This window comes from Marmota monax, unplaced genomic scaffold (genome assembly GCF_021218885.2).
Source record: "Marmota monax isolate L192 unplaced genomic scaffold, Marmota_monax_Labrador192_F-V1.1 WCK01_AAM20220418_F8-fsc01438, whole genome shotgun sequence".
In the NCBI taxonomy this organism is placed as follows: Eukaryota; Metazoa; Chordata; class Mammalia; order Rodentia; family Sciuridae; genus Marmota; species Marmota monax.
Genome location: NW_026694684.1, coordinates 3716 through 25887, shown reverse-complemented (window position 1 = coordinate 25887; position 22172 = coordinate 3716). Strand labels below are relative to the sequence as shown.

General features: G+C 38.3%; 1 protein-coding gene across 2 annotated transcripts in view; it reads right to left on the bottom strand.

Annotated features, from left to right (window-relative positions):
- The window catches only part of LOC124078559 (uncharacterized), a 51614-nt gene extending 37704 nt beyond the window's left edge, over positions 1 to 13910 (bottom strand). The window contains exon 1 of one of the 2 annotated variants that reach the window (XM_046423403.2): positions 13519 to 13910. The gene's annotated coding sequence lies outside the window, so the exon portion shown is untranslated. The remainder of the gene's footprint in view (positions 1 to 13518) is intronic. The other variant, XM_058572371.1, reaches the window with a different exon arrangement.
- Between the last annotated feature and the right edge of the window lie 8262 nt (positions 13911 to 22172).

Below are 22172 nucleotides of genomic sequence, written 5' to 3'. Positions count from 1 at the left end.
TAGCCACACTGAATTTTCACGCTGCCATGCTTATAGTGCCTCCATGAGGTTTTCAGTGGTATTTGAAAATGGGGTCTAGAATGCAGGAAACAGGTAAAAGCTGGATATAGTAATTTGATCACCCTTGGGTTAAAAAAAAAAATTTACACCCAAAGCTATGGAAGTAGTAAGATTTCTGAAGTAAATAGTATTTTTAAAGGACAGAGGCATACACATGCAAATGATCCTTGCCTTTATAGCACATATCAAACTAAACCCACAATGTAGCTAAAAGTTATAACTGAAACTATAAAACTCTTCGAAGAAAATATGGGGGGAAGGCTGCCTGACATTAGACTTGGCAATGATTCCTGGATATGACACCAAAAGCACAGGCAATAAAACTAAAACTAGATGAATATCGGAACAAAATTAAAACTTCTGTGCATCAAAGGACATTATCAACAGAACAGAAAGGCAATCTCTACAATGGGAGAAAATATCTATAAATCATATATCTGATAATCTAATATATCAGATATCTATGGTATGTAAAGAACTACAACTCAATAATATGAAAACAACCTAATTTTATAATGGGCAAAAATCTGAACAGACATTTCTCCAAAGAAGATATACAAATTGTCCAGAAGCACATAGACAGATGCTCAACACCAATAATTGTTTTAGTCAGCTTTTTCACCACTGTGACAAAAGGACCCAACAAGAACAACTGTAGAAGAGGAAAATTTTATTTGGGGGCTCATGGTTTCAGCAGTCCCAAAACACAGACAGAAGCTTCCATTCCTCGGGGCTCGAGGTGAGGCAGAACTCATGGCAGAAGATTGTAGTAGAGGGAAACAGCTCACATGATGATCAGAAGCAGGAAGACTTCACTTGCCAGATACAAAATATATATACTCCAAAGCCATGACCCCAATTCCCAGCTCCACCAGCCACACCCCACCTGCCTCCAGTTACCACTCAGTAATTTCATCAGGTGATTAATCCACTGATTGGATTAAGGCTCTCACAACATGATCTTTTCCCCTATGAAACCTCTCGAATTGTCTCACATGAGCTTTTGTGGGGCACCTCACATCCAAACCATAAAACTAATCATTAGGTAAATGTAAATCAAAGAGACCATGAGATACTCTCTCAACCCATTAGGATGGCTACTATTAGTATTGGCAAGATGTGGAGAAATTGGAACTTTATATACTGCCTGTATAAAATGGTACAACTATGGAAAAACAGTATGAGGGTTTCTCAAAAAATTAAAAATAGAACACGACATGATCTGCCAATTCCACTTCTGGATATACCTAAAAGAAGTGAAAGCAGGATCTTAAAGATATATTTGTGCATGTTTGTTTATAGTAGCATTAGTCATAATAACCAAAAGGTAAAAGCAACTCAAGAGTCCATTAATAGATGAATGGCTAAACAAAATGTGAATGTGGTACATACATACTTTATGTCAAAATGAACCTAACTACTATGTTATTCAGCCTTCAAAAGAAAAGTTATGACAAGTGTAACAACGTGTATGAATCTTGAAAATGAGGCCATGTATAGTACAGGGTTTTCCATAAAAAAATGAACCAGCAAGATGTGGAGAGAGAGAAGCAGGGAGATTTATTTTAAGGAATTGGCTCGTAATTGTGGAGGCTTGACAAGTCAAAGTCTGAAGCCTTTGCCAGGGAAATTTAAGTATAGGGTGGCTGCAGCATATTCTCATGGTGAATCTGGAGAGAAAGGGATGTCATACCCAGGGATGTCCATAGAAATGGGCTTGGGGATAAAATTTATATGAGGCTGAAAGAATCTGGCTCTGGGCCAGGGCTAGTTTCTTCCAGTGTTTTGGGCAAGAACCTAAACACACCCTTATCAGTGCCTGGGAATGTTCAATGCCCCCACCTGGTTAAAGCCTCTGGGAAAACATGAAGTTGGACAGGTCACAGAACAGTTAAGGTACCCTGTTTCCAGAGAAAAAGTGGAGGAAACCATGAGACCCTACAATTGTTACGTGGTAGAGGGAACAAAGATTCAAACCAAAGCTTCAGAATGGTTTTTAAAGTGAAGGGAGGGGATCCCACAAAAAAAGAAGTGAAATCAGTAGAATAGAGGAAAGGAATTGAGGGGGAAGGAGAAGGAATAGAAATGAAATTGACCAAATACATAGTGAATTTCACCTTTATGTACATGTATAAAGTATCAACTAATTAAAACAATAAATAGAAGGAAGACCAGTCAAGTAGAGGAAGGGAAACACAGGAAAGGAAGAAGAGATTGTGAGAACAATTACTGGGACTGAAATGGAGCAAAATATATTCCATGCAGGCATGATTATTTCAAAATGAACCCAACTACTATGTTAACTATGACACTGATAAAAACATCAAAATAAATAAGTTAGTATGGTTTTAAGTTATCAAATAAGAACATCACTTACTTGGTGGCTATGTGATACACTGTCTTCAGTGATGGGAGAAAAGTAATAGTTATTCTGCAATACATAACCTATATGCCTCCCTTTAATGTTCTACCCTGCAATCTGAACATGCCTGTGTGTATCAAGAATGGGAATGTCTTCCAGCATGTGCAGAGGTGCAGAAAAAGATAGAAAACTAAGTTCCAAGCTGTTCTGAAATCATGTCCCTTCTTTTTGTCATGAGAACCTTTCCTAAATGTTGAAGGACATGCTTCTGGAGCTGTCACTAGGGTTTATCCCCAAATGCCAAGAACTGAGAATGAGGCCAGCCAGCTTTGGAGTGAGAAAATAAATTTACAAGTGCATATCCCATAGCCACCAATCCCCTAGGGAGAAAAGGACAATAAGCATAACATATCTTCCAAGATCAAAATGGCACATCCAACTGGACAAAAGCACTGACGTGCACAAACAACCAAAAAAAGCCTCGGTCACCAGCTTTAAATATTCACCGTGATGGCTAAGTAGGTGCTTTTTAGACAGACTTAGCTTCTTTTAATTGGACTTCTAGACATCATGCTTGTCTCCACTGAGGTTTTATATAAATTGCCAGTTATAAGCAAGGGGTTTTTCACATTTCCATTGTGCCATTTGCAAAAGGAATTTAGAAAACCTTGGAATCAATTCCAGATTACATATTAATGCTTGTAACATTATCTGTTTCCCATTTGACAATCTTGAAGGAGGTACTTTTTTTCTCTCTGGGGCTTCCTCTGATGCTAAAACCTTGAGAAAATTAATGCTAATTTGGCTCAGCCTGGAAGTATGGGAAGCCTGTATCTCACATCGTCATCCACTTTTTTCAGGATAGTACTGACCATCAATTAGATAGGCACCCTGGGATCATACATTCAAAAGCTGAAACCAGAGATCAACTCAGACTCTGGATCCCTGAGAACTATCTACCTAGCCCCATGCATGTCCTTCCCAAATGTTAAGTCATTATTGCATAATTCCATTTAGAATCATTCTTGTCACTGTAAAAATATCACTTGTTTCATTGTATAAAATATTTCAAACACAAATTGTTTTTGAAAATAGGAAAGGAAAACCGGGTGTGGTAGTATGCACATCCAACTGGACAAAAGCACTGACTTGGCACACTAAAGCAAAGGGATTTTAAGACAGGAAGTTCCTGTCAGGTCTGAACAACATAACAAGACTCCGCTCAAAAACAAGTGAGGCCAAGTGCAGTGGCACATGCCTGCAATCCCAGCATCTCAGGAGGCTGAGAGAGGAGGATCACAAGTTCAAAGCCAGTGACAGTAATTTAGTGAGGCCCTAAGCAACCAGTACCAAAGCAAAAAAAAAGAAAGAAAGAAAGAAAGCAGGGTTGGGGAAGAGGAATCACTCATACTTAGTTACCTTGTAGTATTTTTTTAATACTGAAGACAGAATTTTGTTTTACAAACATAGGACTAATATTTTTTTCTTCCCATAAATATTTTCCATATAGTGTGTAATATAATCACATGATCCTATCATATTTTTATGAACCACCATTGCTAAATAAATAGTCACCAATTTTTCACTGTTATAAACAATAATCATTCACTCAATCAACAAATATTGAGTCCTTAAATATCACCAGGCACTCTGGCTAGGTGCTGTGGACACAGTGGTAAACAAGACAGATTTCACATCCTCGAGAAATTAATTCTACTGAGGGAAAGACACATTTACAAGCAAACACAAATTCAGAACAAAAAAGGAATCTGAACTGACTAATGAGAAAGAATGACTGAAAGGACCCCTGTAGATGTCTATCAGTAAATGCCTATAGGAGAAGTTGAGGCTTGAGCTGAAAACCAAAAGATGAACCAGCCACAAATTAGAGATGCAGACAGAGGCCAAATCATGCAGGACCAGAATTTGACTCTAAGAACAGTTTTGGTATTAGCTCCTCAAAAGAAGCAAAGTCTATAGTATCATGATTTCATTTATACTGGAAACAGAAAGAGCTGTACTTGCCTGTATTATAACAGAAAATATGTAAGTTTTGGGGTTTTTTGTTTTGTTCTGTTTTTTGCCACAAGAAGTGCTGGATACTAGGTATGGATGTAAGTGTAGCTAGAATTACCTTCCTTTGGAAAAGTGTCCTCCTGCCTAGATGATGTGGACATTTGTTGCTAGAATCTGGGTGCAATTAAAAAGGCAAAGTCTCTGGTACTCAGAGGGGTCTACAATTCTATCCTTGATATAATTTCCCTGAGATTATACTGCAGAGATCTCAGCTTAAAAGCAAGGAAAAAGCATCAGTGGTACAACATGCTGGGGGGCAGAACTGCAGGAAGGGTGAGAGCAAAGAGGACAGATATACTGCTTCCTAGTTATTAGCATCCTTGATGTATCATGGCTGCTCTCTTGAGATGCAACCAACAAGTTCATTTTACTTTGACCCCCTCTCCTGGCAAGGACCAGGTGGCTAGCAGAAGGACATTTCTATACAGTGATTGCTAGAGGCTGGTAAGGGCAGAGGAAGTGGAATGACAGAGGGAGGTATAATGGACACACAAACACAGGTAGGAATAATAAGTCCTAGTGTAACACAGCACAGTGAGGGGCTATAACTCACGATAACCTATTATAATTTTATGAAGTACTAGAAGAGAGGAGCTCAAGGGCTCCAAACACAACATATGATAAGGAGATGGACATACTCAGGATATAAAATTGACATATAAAAAGCAACAGCTTTCCTATATACCAATAATGAATTTGCTGAAAAGGAAATCAAAACAATTCCATTCACAATAGCTTCAAGAAAACGTAAAATGCCTAGGAATAAATCTAAGGAAGTGTGAAAGACCTATATATATGAAAATTATAGAACACTGATGAAAAAAATTGAATAAGACATTTGAAGATAGAAAAAAACCTCCCATGTTCATGAACAGGCAGAATTAATAGTTAAAATGGCCATACTGTTTTAATCAGGTTTTTGGCTGCAGAGACTAAAGGACCCGACCAGAACAACTGTAGAGGAGAAAGTTTATTTGGAGGCTCATGGTTTTAGAGGTCTCAGTCCACAGACAGCAGACTCCATTCCTCATGCTCAAGGTGAAGCTGAACAGGATGGAGGAAGACTGTGGCAGAGGAAAGCAGCTCACATAATGATCAGAAAGCAGAGAGAGAGAGATCTCCACTCACCAGATATAAATATATACCCCAGAGCCATGTCCCCAATGCCCCATCTCCTCCAGCCACACCTCTCCCTTGCTTTCAGCAACCACTCAATTAATCCCATCAGGTGAGTAATCCGCTGATTGGATTAAGGCTCTCATGAGCCAATCGTTTCTTCTCTGAACTTTCTTATATTGTCTCACACATGAGCTTTTGTGAGACACCTCACATTCAAACTATAACACTACCAAAAGCAAACCACAGATGCAGTGCAATCCCCATCAAAATACCAATGATGTTCACAGAACTAAAAAAAAAAAAAAAAAACTCATTTTAGAAGAACAAAAGATCCAGAATAGTCAAGAAAGCAATGCTGGAAGCATCACAATACCTGACTTCATATTATACTACAAAGCTATAGTAATAAAAACTGCATGGAACTGATATAAAAACAGACACATAAACCAATGGTCCATAAACGATGCAGAAACAAACCCACAAAGATACAGTTGCCTGATCCTTGACAAAAGTGCCAAAAACATGTAACAGAGAAAAGAGCTTTTTAAGTAAATAGTTCTGAGGAAACTGGCTATCTATAGGTAGGAGAATGAATCCCTATCCATCACCCTGCACAAAAGTCAACTCAAAATGGATCAAGACTCCAGAATTAGACCAGAAACTTTACAACTTCCATAGAAGAAAACAGTGCCCACATTACAACATAGAGGCACAACACCAACTTCCTCAATAGGACTCCTAAAACTCAGTAAATAATACCAAGAATTAATAAATGGGATAGCATCAAATTAAAAAGTTGTCTACACAGCAATAAAAAGGGGGACAAAAGAAAATGGAAATGCTATTTACCTTGATTAGAACAGTACATATTGTATGCATGTGATGAAAGTTCACACTATAAAGCATAAATATGTATAATTATTATGTTAATCAAAAATATTTGACACCAGGCATTGAACCCAGGGGCAATTAATTAATCACTAAGCCACATCACCAGTCCTTTTTCTAATAGGATCATATTTTATTGTTATCAATAATAACTAATGAAAATTAATATAAACAAAATTTAATCAAATATTAATAGTTGGGGGTTTTTGTTGATTTTAAAAAATGACAGTGGAATGCATTATAATTCTTATTACACATATATACCACAATTTTTCATATATCTTTTTGTATATAAAGTATTTTGACACCCAATTTGACACCCAATTCATGTTTTCATACATGTACTTTGGATAATGATGTCTATCACATTCCACCATCCTCCCCAGTCCTTGTTATTTTGTATTTTGAAATAGGGTCTCACTAAGTTACTTAGTACCACACTAAATTGCTGAGGCTGGATTTGAACTTGTGATGCCTCAGCCTCCCCAGCCACTGGGATTATAGGTGTGAGCCACTGCACCTGACTCAAAAACTTTTTAGTAGAAATATTTAATTTTTAATATTTTACATTTTATAATATTTAATATTTTAGTAGAAATATTTAAGGAAATTGAAAGGTTTACTATCCTGGTTTGATTATTACACACTATGTATGGTTCATATATTGAACCATTATACTGTATCTCATTAATCTGTATAATAGTTAATAAATAGATAAAACTAAAATAAAATTTAATACAGATATTGTCCTTAGTTTTACATACATATTGCTCTATTTTTTTCATTTGAATTTTACATTGGATCATGGAATCTTTCATTATATAAATGTATACCCTTTATATAGAAAAACTAAAGTATTGGAGATTGAAAGAAAAAACATGGGTATAGCCATTGGCTAACAAAGGTTTTGAAAGATGATATCAAATTTTTCTTCTGATATATACTGGAAATCTCAAGAGTATCTTTCTCCAAACTCCCAATTTCCATTCCCTTTCTCTTTCTTGGGACCAAACAAACTATGTGGGAGCATGGTTCCCCAAGTGATTCAGTGTTATGACCATGGAGAAATGATTCAGTCTCTGAGGTTAGGAGGGTGGTAAATTAGGACTGGTAAATGCTTCTCTGAAGTGCTCCTAACTTCAAAGTCAGAAAAGAATAAATTTGTAGCCTCAGGGGTCTGGTTAAGATGCCTCAAATCCCTTTCTCAAATTCTTGAAAATTCATTGATGGTTTATATTCTATTTCATAATGGTACATTATAGTTTTTCATGTATTAATTTTAAAAGAGAATAATTTAGAAATGTATACTATTTTAGATAAAACAACACGAAGTGTGGGATTTGATTTAAAATAATCCTGGCAGGGAATAGGTATAGGTGAAGAAATGGGGAAAAAAGGGTTGGTCCTGAATTGATACTTGCTATATATGGGGGATGAATACCTGGGAGTTGATGACACTATTCTCTGTACTTCTGTAGAAAACTCAAAAGAAAAAGAAATATCTTACCATAATCAGAGGCAAAGCATAACATAGCTACCAAAAAAGAGCAAAAATTACTCCATAAAAAAGCAAGTCAGTGTAGTATAGTGATTTTGTTTTTTTAAGTACTTATCAGTACTTTATTTTTTTTCAGTTGCAGATGGACACAATACCTTTATTTTATTTATTTATTTTTATGTGGTGGTGAGGGTAGAACCCAGTGCCCTGCACATGCTAGACAAGTGTTCTACCACTGAGCCACAACCCCATAGAATACTGATTTTAAATCCTCTGGATATATGCTAATGAGTGGGATAACTGGGTCAAATGGTGGTTCCATTCCTAGTTTTTTGTTGTTGTTGTTTTGTTTTTGCTTTTTAACCAAGGATTGAACTCAGGAGCATTCAACTACTGAGCCACATCCCTAGATTTATTTTATATTTTATTTAGAGACAGGATCTCACTGAGTTGCTTAGCACCACGCATTTGCTGAGGCTGGCTTTGAACCCTCAAATCCTCCTGCTTCAGCCTCCTCTGGGATTACAGGCAAGTGCCCCCATGCCTGGGTCATTTGGTTTTAAATGTCTCCCAAAGACCTATGTATTGAAGATTTGGTCCATAGCCTGTGGTGCTACTATAAGGAGGTAGGTCCTAGTGGAAATCAGGTAGGTCCTTGTAGGCATGCCCTTCAAGGAGGCATAAGAACCCCATCCCCTTCCTCTTTCTCTTTGCTTCCTAACCACAATTAGGTGAACATGGCCCCTCTGCCACTTACTCCTACCATGACATGCTGTACCACCACAGGCCCAAAGCAACAGTACCAAGAACCAAGGAATGAAACCTCTGAAACCTTCACCCAAAATAAACTTTCCTCCCAATAAATTGATTATCTCTGGTGTTTTTTCCAGTGAATCAACCTCACACTGATTTAAAAATGATTGACATGAAAAAAGATAGTGATTGTAATTAATATCAAGAAAGAAGGGGGACTGGGGTTGTGGCTCAGTGGCAGAGCACTTGCCTCGCACATGTGAGGCACTGTGTTTGATCCTCAGAACCACATTAAAATAAAGATCAAAAATAGATATTGTGTCCATGTATAACTAAAAAAAATATTTTAAAAAGATAGAAAGGAAGTTAAGTGTTTTACTTTAAATTCTGTTAAGCTAAATACATATGACAAAGGTCTGCCTTTTATAGTCTAGCCTGGAGAAACATTTACAAATGTAAAGAGGCATACATAAGAATGTAGTATTGGTTGAACAGTAAAAATATAAAACAACTTAAAAGTTCATCTATGTGGGGAATGAATAATAAACTATAATACAACAATAATGTGGAAACCTACTTGGGAGTTAAAGGAATGCAATAAATCCATATGTACCAAAATATTAAATGAAAAAAAGTTGTAAAAACTACTCATGTGTACACACATGTCGGGGGGGGGGGGACATGCATATATGTATGTATGTGTGCTTTAGTTTACCATGTGTCAAAATTAAGTTTTGGCCCCTATCTCCATGCTATTGGGAGGTGGTTGGAGCCTGTAGGAGGTAGGACCTAGTATGAAGTCTTAGGTTATTGGAGGCATGGCCTCAAAGGGTATTATGAAACCATAATCTCTGAGGTTAACAGTTTGCTCAAATATGTGCTTCCAACCATGAAGTGATGCTTTGCCTTAGGCCCAAAGCCACAGAGATAATCACCCCTGGACTGAAAACTTCAGAACTATAAACTGAGTAAACCTTTCCTATTATTAAGTAGATTATCTCAGGTATTTGTTACAGTAACAGAAAGCTGAGTTATACAATATGTGTGTGTGTGTATACACAAGCTATTTTATATATATATATATATATATATATATATATATATATATATATATATATATATATATGAGAGAGAGAGAGAGAATACAGTGCTATACAGCACAGGCAGCAAAGGAGAGAGAGGAAGACTGGGCAGAGGGTATAACCTTATTAGAAGGGCACCAAATAATTTGTTTCTTCCTGCTTTTCTCAATTCTATATTTTTCTATGCTGGCTCATACATACTGGGTGTAGTACTAGGTTACTGATTCCTTGCAGACCGATTTCCTTCATGATGAGGTTAGGCTGCTTGATCAACCTGATCAGATCACCCACAAAGTCTTGCCCCAATGTCTGTACCACTTATGAGTGCCAGAGGAGCTTTGCAGACAAAGAAATTACAGCTATAGATGGAGAAAAGCTCATGGGTACCAGGTACTCCCCACACATGCCCTCCAGCCCTGTACTAAGGTGAGGACTGTGTCCACTTTAGACCAGTGGCTGATCTGTACATGGAATGGAGATTAAGGATAAGAATTTGGGGGATGATGCAGATGAGGTTGCAATTTTGAGCCAGATGTTAGGATTGTTGAATCATATTAGATCTGCTAACTTCCTCCTCAGACTTTCCATGTTCCCTTTAACCAGGCCCCTGAAGTAACAGGGAGGGGAACCCCATTTTCAATGGCTTAATTCTATTATTTTCTCTTTCTGGGGAAAATTATGTAACATTCTGGTGCATAGTCCCACCATTATGGGAAATAATTGACTGGAGCTGTTGGTATCCCCCCAGCTTTCACCTGCACATAGAAGTTCCTGGTTATGATCTTCTGATGATCATCTAAGCAATTGAGCAGGCACCTGAAGTAGTTCAGCATCTAGTGCAAGATAAAGAGTTCACAGTTCTTCACAATGCCACTCAGAGAGGACAAAGGAAGTCAGAGGAGTTGCTGGAGAAAGTGGCCAGAACCAGTGTGCACAAAGCAGAGAAAACACAAGGGCTAAGGAATCAGGAGACCAGAGGACTGGGAGATGGGGAAGGGAAGGTCAAAGGTTACTGTAGTTGAGTATTGAGACCTGGAAGATTTGGGTCAGGGGTCGAGTGGTAGCAGGGATGTTAGAGAAATGGTTCTACGTTGTCAGATCCATGATCCCTACATAGTAATATATGGTTTGGGCAGAAGGTTCCAGCAGTGATGCTCATAGGCATAGAACACCAACTCATCATACACTGCCACTACGCATATCAACTTTACTACTTTCAGGGCACAACTGAAGGCCACCATTGAGTTTGTGAAAATGAAGGGACAGATAGAGGGACGATGAATGCCCCAGATTAAAACTCTCCATTGGCAAGTTAAGAGACAATTCTTAGCGCAGGTTGCTAGGTTTTACTTTCCTGCTGACAATAATTCATGGCTCAGGCTAGAGATGTAGCTCAGGGGCAGAGCACTTGCCTAGCATGCATAAGGACCTGGGGTCAGTCCTCAGTACCACTAAAAATTAATTCATGGTTCTATGGAACCCAATTCCAATTGCTTATCCACTCACCCCAACAATGTGGGCCTCATCCAGCCACGGAGTCCTGTGAAAGAGACTATATAGATTCTGGACTATAGAGTTCTCAAATTCTGCTCATAAGAACATAGAAGCAGGGTTAGAATCTCTCCCCACCTCTACATCTAACAATTCAGAATTTCTCAGATTTCTTGGCTTTATTTGAATATTATGAGGTTAAAGCAAAAAGTATGAAAACAATTTATTCAGGAGTTCAACCCCCATTTTACATATGAGGAAACTGAATTCTAAAGGTGACTTGTACAAGATGGCACAATTGGTGACAAAGCCAAGACAGGGTCTAACCAGACTGACTGAAATGGTCCAACTCATATGAAGAAAATGCCATCTAAACTGAATCTTTTCACAATAGGCATGAAGTGTTGTGTGAATCAGTACAGGAGTCCATGCTCCAGTACCCACATCTATGGCTACCTCTCGTCTCTCTTCCTCCCACCCAAACAGTTCTCAGGAATTAACTAGTTCCATTATTCCATCATCTGGAAGTTAGGCTTACATAGTGGGGTCAAAGGGCTTGCTCTTAGTATAAACCACCATCTTTTGGGAAGCACATTGCTCAGTCACTCAGTAGGGGTGGCACAGCAGAGACAGCAAAGATCCTGAACAGCCTTCTGGCACAGGAGTCCTGAGAGCACCTCATATAAAAAACATGCTATCTGAGAGGGGGGGGCAGAATGATTGAGTTTAGACCACAACCCCACACTGACAGCCCAGGGTGAGAGCCCACCCTGGCCCACATTCCCATTGCCTACTGGCCACAGCACACTCTAACTCAGCCTTATAGGAAACAAACACCCCCCAGGCTGAAAACCAAAACCTTCTCCTGAGGGAAAGCAGATCCCACACATATGCAATTGGCTTTCTCTTCTGCTCACTTGACATTAAAAAATGAAATGGGCCAGATGTAGTGGAACATGCCTGTAATTCTAGCAGCTCAGGAGGTTGAGGCAGGAAGATTACAAATTCAAAGCCAGCCTTAGCTACTTAGTCAAGCCCTAAACAATTCAGTGAGAACTTGTCTCTAAATTTTAAAAAATTTAAATGGGCTGGGGAAGTGACTCAGTGGTTAAGTACCCCTAAGTTCAATAACTAGCACCAAAAAAAGAAAAAGAAAAGGGGGGGGGGGGCTGGTTGTATGTGGTGGCACATACCATAGTCCCAGGTACTCAGGAGGCTGAAGCAGGAGATCACTTGAATCTAGGAGTACAGGGCAATGATGAATAACAAAGCAAAACCCCATTTCCATAAAAAGAAAAGAGAGTGGGAGAAAGGAAGGAAGGTTGAGAGAAAAGAAGGGAAGGAGAGATACAGAAGAAAGAAGGGATAAAGGAAGAGAAAAGGAAATAGGCAGAAATGAAGCAAGGAATGGAAAGGGAACCTACTCAGCAGATGATATGGGAACAAAATTTTTCTACCCCTATCCCAAGTACCAAAATTCCTGACTCTCATCCCTTATCTGACATCCGCACAGCAGCATTCCAGTAAATGATCCCAGACCTGGAAAAAGCTTTTTAACCTTGCATGTCAATTTCCTTGTCCATAAAATGTGACTGACCTCTGCCTTTCTGCAGTCCTTGGTACAAAAAGGAGGCTGAAGTGCTAATCTGATGTACAGCATCAATGATTCCAGGTTAACACTCTCCTCTTTGCTCCTACCCAAAGCGTGTTTGGCCACTCAGGCCAAGCCCTTGGGTCCTCAGCTCTGCCCACAGGTTCCTAGAACTCTAAGTCCTCCCCTCTTTTGTACTGATTGCCACAGGCTAGAAGGCCATCTCCTTCTGTTCTCCTCTGGGTTGGTTCTTCTCTGAGATGCACAGGAGCAGCTGCAGGACACTGATTGTCATCTTTTGCTGGGTGCCAGTTGGATTTTGTAAGATTCAGGGAAAGCTATATCACAGGCCCTGGTGATCATGCCCCTAGGATTAATCTGTTCTCAGGCCCATGAAGAACCAGTTCTCAGCGACTAGAGGGAGTGAGACCCAAGAGGAAGAGGCCAGAGAACATACAGATGAGGCTTGACTTGCATCAAACAGAAAGGAGGGAGACAGAAAGCACCCTAGGTGATGATTTTTGTTGTGTTTGAGGTAGATGGGGAGAAGATCTACTGAGCAGAAGACTGTGCCCCTGGATGGTGGAGAGGTACCTACCCCAAGGCAGGGGTTTGTTGAGCAGCATGAGCACCACGGTGTGGATGTTGCTACCTGCCAGTGAGCCTATGGCCTGTAGGGTTTCCTCCTTTGTGCTGGGCTCCAGCTGAGAGTTGAGCCTTTCAAGGATGCCTTCCACAATCTCCTCGATCTGCAGGGAGAGGAGAACTTTGTAATTCCTTTCTTGCAGCCTTTGTCCCCTACAAATTTAAGTTTCCCCAAATTCAAGGGGTCCTTTGTTGTAATTCTGCCAGTGCCTCCCTTCTTGAGGCAGAGTTCTGGGGTGCCAGGTGCTATACCAGCAGGGGCCATAGAAGGAAGTTCAAAGTACCAAGCCAGATGCCTGCTGACAGAGGAGTTCCTTGGTTACTCAGGAGGGACCAAATCCTCCAGGGGAAAGGCAAAAGCCCTGCTTCAAGCTTTCTCTCCCAGCTTTTGACCCTCAAAATTGCAGCAATTGTTGGAACAGAAGGTGGGGGAACCACAGGCTCTACCCTGGTCCTCAGATCCCTGATATAGGGCCTCTGGAAAGCCCTTTCAGTATAGTCCATGCATCCCTATAAGTTCCATATAAAAGGAACAGTGGTCACTCGGAGTTTCCCTATGTGACCCCATTTTAAAATCCTTTTCAGTGAAGAAGGAAACATATTTATATGCAAAAATCTTCTTGTTTCTACATGTTTACCTAAAAAACAAAAAAGTTTGAATTCAGAGACATTCCATAACTTGTTGGTTTGCAGTCCATAGTCTAATACCCCCCTTAAGTCCCCAGAGAACCGGGTAAATCCCCTCAACTCTGCTTTCTTATGCTTCAGCTATTGGGTCTTCAACACTCTATACCCCCATTAACTAAGGAACACCCCAAGACAGGAGGCAGTTATGATCTCATGAATACAAATGTTAAAAATCAGTGAGATCATAGACAAAGTCTAGTTTAAGGCTACATGTTATAGGTGAGTGCACACAGGCTCACAGAAGAGAAGGAACTTGCTTAAGGCCCCTCAGCTAGTTAATAATAGAGCCAGGAGAGAAGCCAGAGTTCCTATTTGCAGGAACCTGCCACAGCACCACACTACCTTTATCATGCTTCTGCCTCACTCTTTCATGACAATCTCTGGGCTGCAACCAGAGATACCTAGGCCTTGGTGATGGCTGTCTACACCAGGCTGGTGAATTGAATCTGGGTAAAGCACTTTGCTAATGCCTACAACAGGGTCATCATTCAGAAAATATATCTACACAATATAGCCAATTGATTTCTGACAAAGGTATAAAGGCAATCAAGCAGATAAAGCAGTCTTTCAACAAGTGCTACTGGAACATTTGGACTTTCATATGCTAAAAACTGAACCTCAACATAAAGCTCACACCTTATATAAAAATTAATTGAAAATAGATCAACTGCTGAGAGTGGTAGCACACATCTATAATCCTAATGACTGAGGAGGCTAAGACAGAAGCATCACAAGTTTGAAGCCAGACTGGGCAATTTAGTAAGATCCTGCCTCAAAATTAGAAGTATGTAAAAGGGGCTTTGGATGTCGCTCAGTGAGAGCACTTGCCTAACATGTGCAAGGCCCTGGATTCAATCACCAGTGTCAAAAATGAAAGAAAAGAAAGAGCAGGATGTATGTTGTACTCTCTATAGAATCTACAGTAATGATTAAAGAACTGTGAAAGAGTATAAAACTACCAAGACAATGAAGGAGGAAATGGAGCTGTTTAAAAATAACTCAAGAAAAAAGGCAGAAAAAATAAATTACGAACACAAAAATTTAGTGTTTTAAAAATAGTTGTTTTAACACTAAACATTAGTAGCTATATTCACTGTAAATTGACTAAATATTTCTTAAAAGGAAAACATTGTTACACACTAAATTAGAAAAGAAAACTGGCTGAGGGTGTAACTCAGTGAGAGCACATGTAAAAGGCCTGGAGTTCAATTCCAAGCCCTACAAAAATATTCAACCTTCCAATCAATCAGGGAAATGCAAATCAAAACTACACTGAGATTACATCCCAGAGCCACTTTGAGAGGAAAGAATTACCCAGTAACCATCACCAGTAGCAGTGATGACAGCAAATACTAACCTATAATAAAAACCTATTGAAATTGTTCTCTATAACTCTGCTTATCAAAGAGAAAAACAGGGAATAGTAATATAGATGAGGCTGAAAATTAGGCAATAAAGAATATAAAATTGGGTGAGCATGGTGACACATGCCTGTAATTCCATCTACTTGAAAGACTGAGGTAGGAGGATCTCAAGTTCAAGTCCAGCCTGGGCAACTTAGCAAAATCCTGTCTTCAAAAGGGCTAGATGTGTGGTTCAGTGGTACAGGCCCTGGGTTCAATCCCCACTACAAAATAATGTAAACTTAATATTAAACTATATAGAACAATTAAAAAGGGGGGAAGCAGAGGGCTGGGGTTGTGGTTCAGCAGTAGAGTACTCACTTAGCACATGTGAGGCCCTGGGTTCAATCCTCAGCACCACATAAAAATTATTTATAATAAAGGTATTGTGTCCAATTGTAACTAAAAATAAATATTTTTTTAAAAAAGGAAAGCAGGATAAGCAATCAATAAAGAAGAAGGTAGGCGGGAAAAAAGAGGAAAAGAAACAAAACAGAAGGAAAATGTAAGAATGAAAAGAGAAAAGGTGGAGAGAATAAATCCAATTAATGAACTAATTTTTAAAAGAAAAAAAGAAAAACCACATTAAATTATATATCAGTATGCAATAACAAATAATGAGCAGTAAAAGAAGCCAATAGAGAAAGTAATACCAGTGAAATCAACTACATTAAAAATACTAAAATTTTTTCTTATTGAGTTTTTTTAAGGTGGAGGGACTTCTTTCTGGGACTTCCACATTTGGAATGCATCAGGTGTTGGAGGTATGGAAAATTTTCAAGATTTAGTGCCATGTCCTCTGAGTTATCTTTGGACATATGGAGATGTCAACCGACAACTGGCTCTGTGCTGGGGCAGGGCATTATATATGTATAAGCTCCAGAGCTTGTCAATTTTAAGTCTTCACCTTGCCAGACTCCAGCTTGCATGTGTAGCTGTTAGCACTATGAGACCAGAAGGTGGTGTGTTCTCTGGTGGAACAGGGGGCACATATCCTTAAGGTCTGCAGCAGGTTCCCAGATTCCTCTATAGAATGGGCAGCTGCTTTTTTGTACTCATGAGAAGAGCTGCAATCTCAAGGCTATTAACACAGCCCTTACTTCCCTCCTTCTCTGGTGCTGTTACAGTGGTCCTTGGAGCTCCACCATGGGCCCAAGCACAAGAGAACTCCTACTGTAGCAGAGGTGATAGTGCCAGAATATTCTTGGTCTAGCAGGGATATCCTTCCCTTGCATGGGTGACAGGTGTATGTGTATACCCAGGAAGATCTCAAGATTTCAATGTTAAAAAGCACCACCACCCTCCTCCATTCCCAGCTCTGGTAGGTGGTAGATTTTGATGGCCTTTGATTCACAGCTAACTCATTGTATAAGACAACTTGCTTCAAAAGTGATCCTCCATGACAATATTTGATGCTATCTCCAGAAGAGATAAAAAAAAATTGTCTTTTCCAAAGATGTAAGTTTAGGCACGATCTTCACAAAATGGCTTCCCACTACAGCTCTCCACTGACTAGTTAAGAGAAGCAGAACACTTTTCATCTCATCAGCCCTCTGTATGGTTTCTGTATCAGCAAAATTCAATCTGGTTTTCTCTTCTACCACTGTTTACTAAGCAATTTTTTATAACTTTCTTTCCCTTCATGTCATTCCTCTGCCCCACCCTGAGCCAGAAGGACAAGGGCAGACTTGGAATTGATGAGCTCATTCTTGCTCTCTATTCCAGTACCCAGAGTCTCCGAGTCTCACAAAGTCTCTGTCAGTCTAAAAAACTGAACCTCAGTGTATTCCCTGTCACCCTGCCCACTGCTGTTGTAATACATAACTGCAGGGGAACTGGAAATTTCAGTCTGTTACTATTCTGCTGTTTTGATCTGAGTAGTTAAATTTTTAAAAGAAAGATCCTGGAAAGAAAAACAAATTGAATTAAACAAGTTACTAGGTAGGTTTCACAGTAGACTAGACTAAAAACAAGAAGTTTAGAAAAAAACTAATTCAGCCACCACAGCCCAGAATTCCACCCCCCATGCCCATGCTGAGAGCCACCCCGCACTGGGATATCACTGCTTCTATCAAGTGATAACAATAAGGACCCAGTAAGACATCACCAAGGTCCCTGTGGCCTGGCTACACCAGAGGTTTCTCTACTAGGGTTGCTAACAGTTATCCCTGTTGCTGAGGTAATAGGGAGTCTTGCATAGGGTTGCCTATCTCTTGTTTCTCCTACTATCAGCCAACTTTCTATGATTATCCTCTCATCAATACCTCTATATTCTCACATCCTACCTCATAAACATCTCAGCCAGCTCCCCAATCTCCCCTTCCACCATCAAAAACTGTAAACCATTACACAAACCTATTGATTAAATGGTTGAAGATAACCAAACTCATCATTTCTGTTTATAGTAACAAAACTGTAAACGTAAAAATAGAAGCTAACTTATATATGGCTGCACATTGGGTACTTTGAATGCTATAATATTGATCTCTCCCTTAAAAGTGAGGTATTTGATAACCTGTAGGCACACTATAAGACAAAAGGGCAGAAGCTATAATACCTCAGATCTACACTTGCAAGAGAGGAAGACACATAGACATCATGAAAAAACAAGGGAGGAAAGTGACCCAAACAAACCAAGACACTACAACAATAGAATCCATAGATAGTGAAGTAGGTAAAATGGCAGAGAAGGAGTTCAGAATATACATAACTAAAATGATTTGGGAATTAAAGAATGACCTACTTATGAGCAGATACAGGCAAAAATCAATCACTCCAACAAAGAAATAGAGAACAAATTCAGGTGACCATCGATCACACCAACAAAGACAAATACAGGTTGCAAGAGATTACCTGTAAGAGAAAGAGATACTAAAAAAACAAACAAACAAAAAACAGAAATCCTCAAAATGAAAGAAACAATAAGCCAAATAAAAAACTCAAACTTGGAAGACAGAACCTCAAACAATGAAGACAAAATATAAATCTTGAAAATAAGGTTGATCTCTCTCACAGTGGAGAATATAAGAAACCACAAATAGAATATCCAAGAATTATGGGATACCATCAAAAAAGCAAATTTAAGATTGATTAGGTTCAGAGATTCAAACCAAAGGAATGCTCAATCTATTCAATGAAATGATATCAGAAAATTCCCAAGCATGAAGAATGAATTGGAAAATCAAATACAAGAGGCCTATAGGACACTAAATGTACAAAATTACAACAGATCTACACCAAGATACATTATAATGAAAATGCCTAGCAAACAGAATGAGGATAGAATTTTAAAAGCCACAAGACAGAAAAATCATATTACCTATAAGGGAAGATCAATTTGGATCTCAGCAGATTTTTCAACTCAGACTCTCAAAGCTAGGAAATCCTGGAACAACATATACCGAGCTCTAAAAGGCAATAGATGCCAACCAAGAATATTATATACAGCAAAATTAAGCTTCAAATTTGGTGATGAACTAAAAACCTTCTATGACAGACAAAAACTAAAAGAATTTACAGCAAGAAAGCCTGCACTACAGAACATTCTTGGCAATCCACGAGGAAGAAATGAAAAACAACAATGAAAGTCTGCAAAGGAAAGAACTTCATTAAAAGAAAAGCCAACAAGGGGCTGGGATTGTGGCTCAGTGGTAGAATGCTTGCCTAGCACTTGCAAGGCCCTGGGTTTGATCCTCAGCACCACATAAAATAAAATAAAATGAAGATATTGTGTCCAACGATAACTAAAAAATAAATATTAAAAAAAAGAAAAGCTTGGGCTGGGGATGTGGCTCAAGCGGTAGCGTGCTCGCCTGGCAGTGTGCAGCCTGGGTTCGATCCTTAGCACCACATACAAAGATGTTGTGTCCACCGAAAACTAAAAAATAAATATCAAAAAAAAAATCTCTCTCTCTCTCTCTCTCACTCTCTCTTTAAAAAAAAGAAAAGAAAATCCAACAAAAGGAGAAATCAAATCAAGCTAAATACCAAAAATTTTAAAAAGACTGGTAATAGAAATCATATCTCACATATCTCAATAATAACCTTAAATGTTAATGGCTTAAACTCACCAATCAAAAGACATAGGCTTGTAGATTGGATTTTTTAAAAAGACCCAACAATATGCTGCCTTCAAGAGACTCATCTCATAGGAAAAGATGCCCACAGACTAAAGGTGAAAGGTTGGGATAAAATATACCATTCATATGGCCTACGTAAGCAAGCAGGGATTTCCATCCTCATATCAAATAAAGTAGACTTCAAGCCAAAGTTAATCTAAAGGGATAAAGATGGACATTTCATACTGCTTAACAGAATCATACATCAACAAACATAACAGTTATAAATATATATACCCCAAACAATGGAGCATCTACATTCATCAGTCAAACTCTTCTCAAGTTCAAGAGTCAAATAGATCACAACATAATAATTCTGGGTGACTTTAACACACCTTTTTCACCAATAGATCTACCAAACAAAAGCTAAACAAAGAAACTATAGAACTCAATAATACAATCAATAACTTAGATTTAACTGACATAGAGTATATTATCTATCAACAAGAAAATATGCTTTCTTCTCAGCAGCACATGGATCCTTCCCTAAAATAGACCATATGTTATGTCACAAAGAAAATCTTAGTAAATACAGAAAAGTAGATACTACTCTGCATTCTATTAGACAACAATGAGATGAAATTATAAATCAATAATAAAATAAAAAATAAAATCACTCCAACACCTGGATACTAAATAATATGCTATTGAATGAACAATGGGTTGCAAAAGATATCAAGGAGGAGATGAAAATATTCTTAGAAGTAAATGAGAACACTGATATATCAAATATTTGGGAAACAATGAAGGCAGTGCTAAGAGGAAAGTTCATTGCATGGAATTCATTCCTTCAAAGAAGAAAAAGTCAACAAATAAATGACCTAACATTACATCTCAAAGCCCTAGAAAGAGAAGAACAAATCAACCCCAAAAGCAGTAGGAGAGAGGAAATAATTAAAATTCGAGTGGAAGTCAATGAAACTGAAATTAAAAAAACAATTGAAAAAAATGACAAAAACAAAAAGTTGGTTCTTCAAAAAAAAATAAATAAAATTGATAAACCATTAGCCATGCTAATGCAGAGCAAGAGAGAGAAAACTCAAATTACTAACATCCATGATGAAAAAGGAAATATTATCATGGACAATACAGAAATACAGAAGATTATCAGAAATTATTTTTAAATTTTTACTCCAATAAAATAAAAGATATCAACAAATTTCTAGCAGCATATGATAGGCCTAAACTAAATCAGGATGATATACACAATTTAAACAGATCAATTTCAAGCAAGGAAATAGAGGATGCCATCAGAAGTCTACCAAACAAGAAAAGCCCAGAACTGGATGGATACACCACTGAGTTCTACAAGACCTTTAAAGAAGAACTAACACCAATACTTCTCAAATTATTTCATGAAATAGAAAAAGAGGGAAATTCTATGAGGCCAATATCACCCTGATTCCAAAACCAGACAAAGACACATCAAAGAAAGAAAACTTCAGACCAATATCTCTAATAAATATAGATGCAAAAATTCTCAATAAAATTCTGGCAAATCAATTACAAAAACATATCAAAAAGATAGTGCAACACGATCAAGTAGGATTCATCCCAGGAATACAAGGTTGGTTTAACATATTAAAATCAATAAATGTAATTCATCATATCAATAGACTCAAGGATAAAAATCATATGATCATCTCAACAGATTCTGAGAAAGCATTTGATAAAATACACCACCCCTTCATGTTCAGAACACTTGAAAAAACTAGGGATAACAGGAACATACCTCAACATTGTAAAGGCTATCTATGCTAAGCTCCAAACCAACATCATTTTAAATGGAGAAAAATTGAAAGCATTCCCTCTAAAAACTGGAATAAAACAGGGATGCCATCCATCACCACTTCTATTTAACATAGTTCTTGAAACTCTAGCCAGAGCAATTAGATAAAGAAATTAAAGGGATACAGATAGGAAAAAAACTCAAATTATCACTATTTGCAGACGATATGATTCTATACCTAGAAGACCCAAAACATTTCATCAGAAATTAGAACTAATAAATGAATTCAGCAAAGTAGCTGGATATAAAATCAACACCCATAAATCAAAGGCATTTCTGTGCATCAGTGACAAATCCACTGAAAGTGAAACTAGGAAAATCACCCCACTTACAATATCCTCAAAAAATAAAATACTTGGGAATAAATTTAACAAAAGAGGCAAAAAACTTCTACAATGAAAACTACAACTTGCTAAAGAAAGAAATTAAAGAAGACCTTAGAAGATGGAAAGTTCTACCTTGCTCTTGGATAGGCAGAATTAATATTGTCAAAATGACCATACTAACAAAAGCGCTATATTCAATGCAATTCCAATCAAAATTCCAATGGCATTCCTTATAGAAATAGAAAAAGCAGACCTGCGAGCCGCCGAGCCGGCCGGCTGCCCGC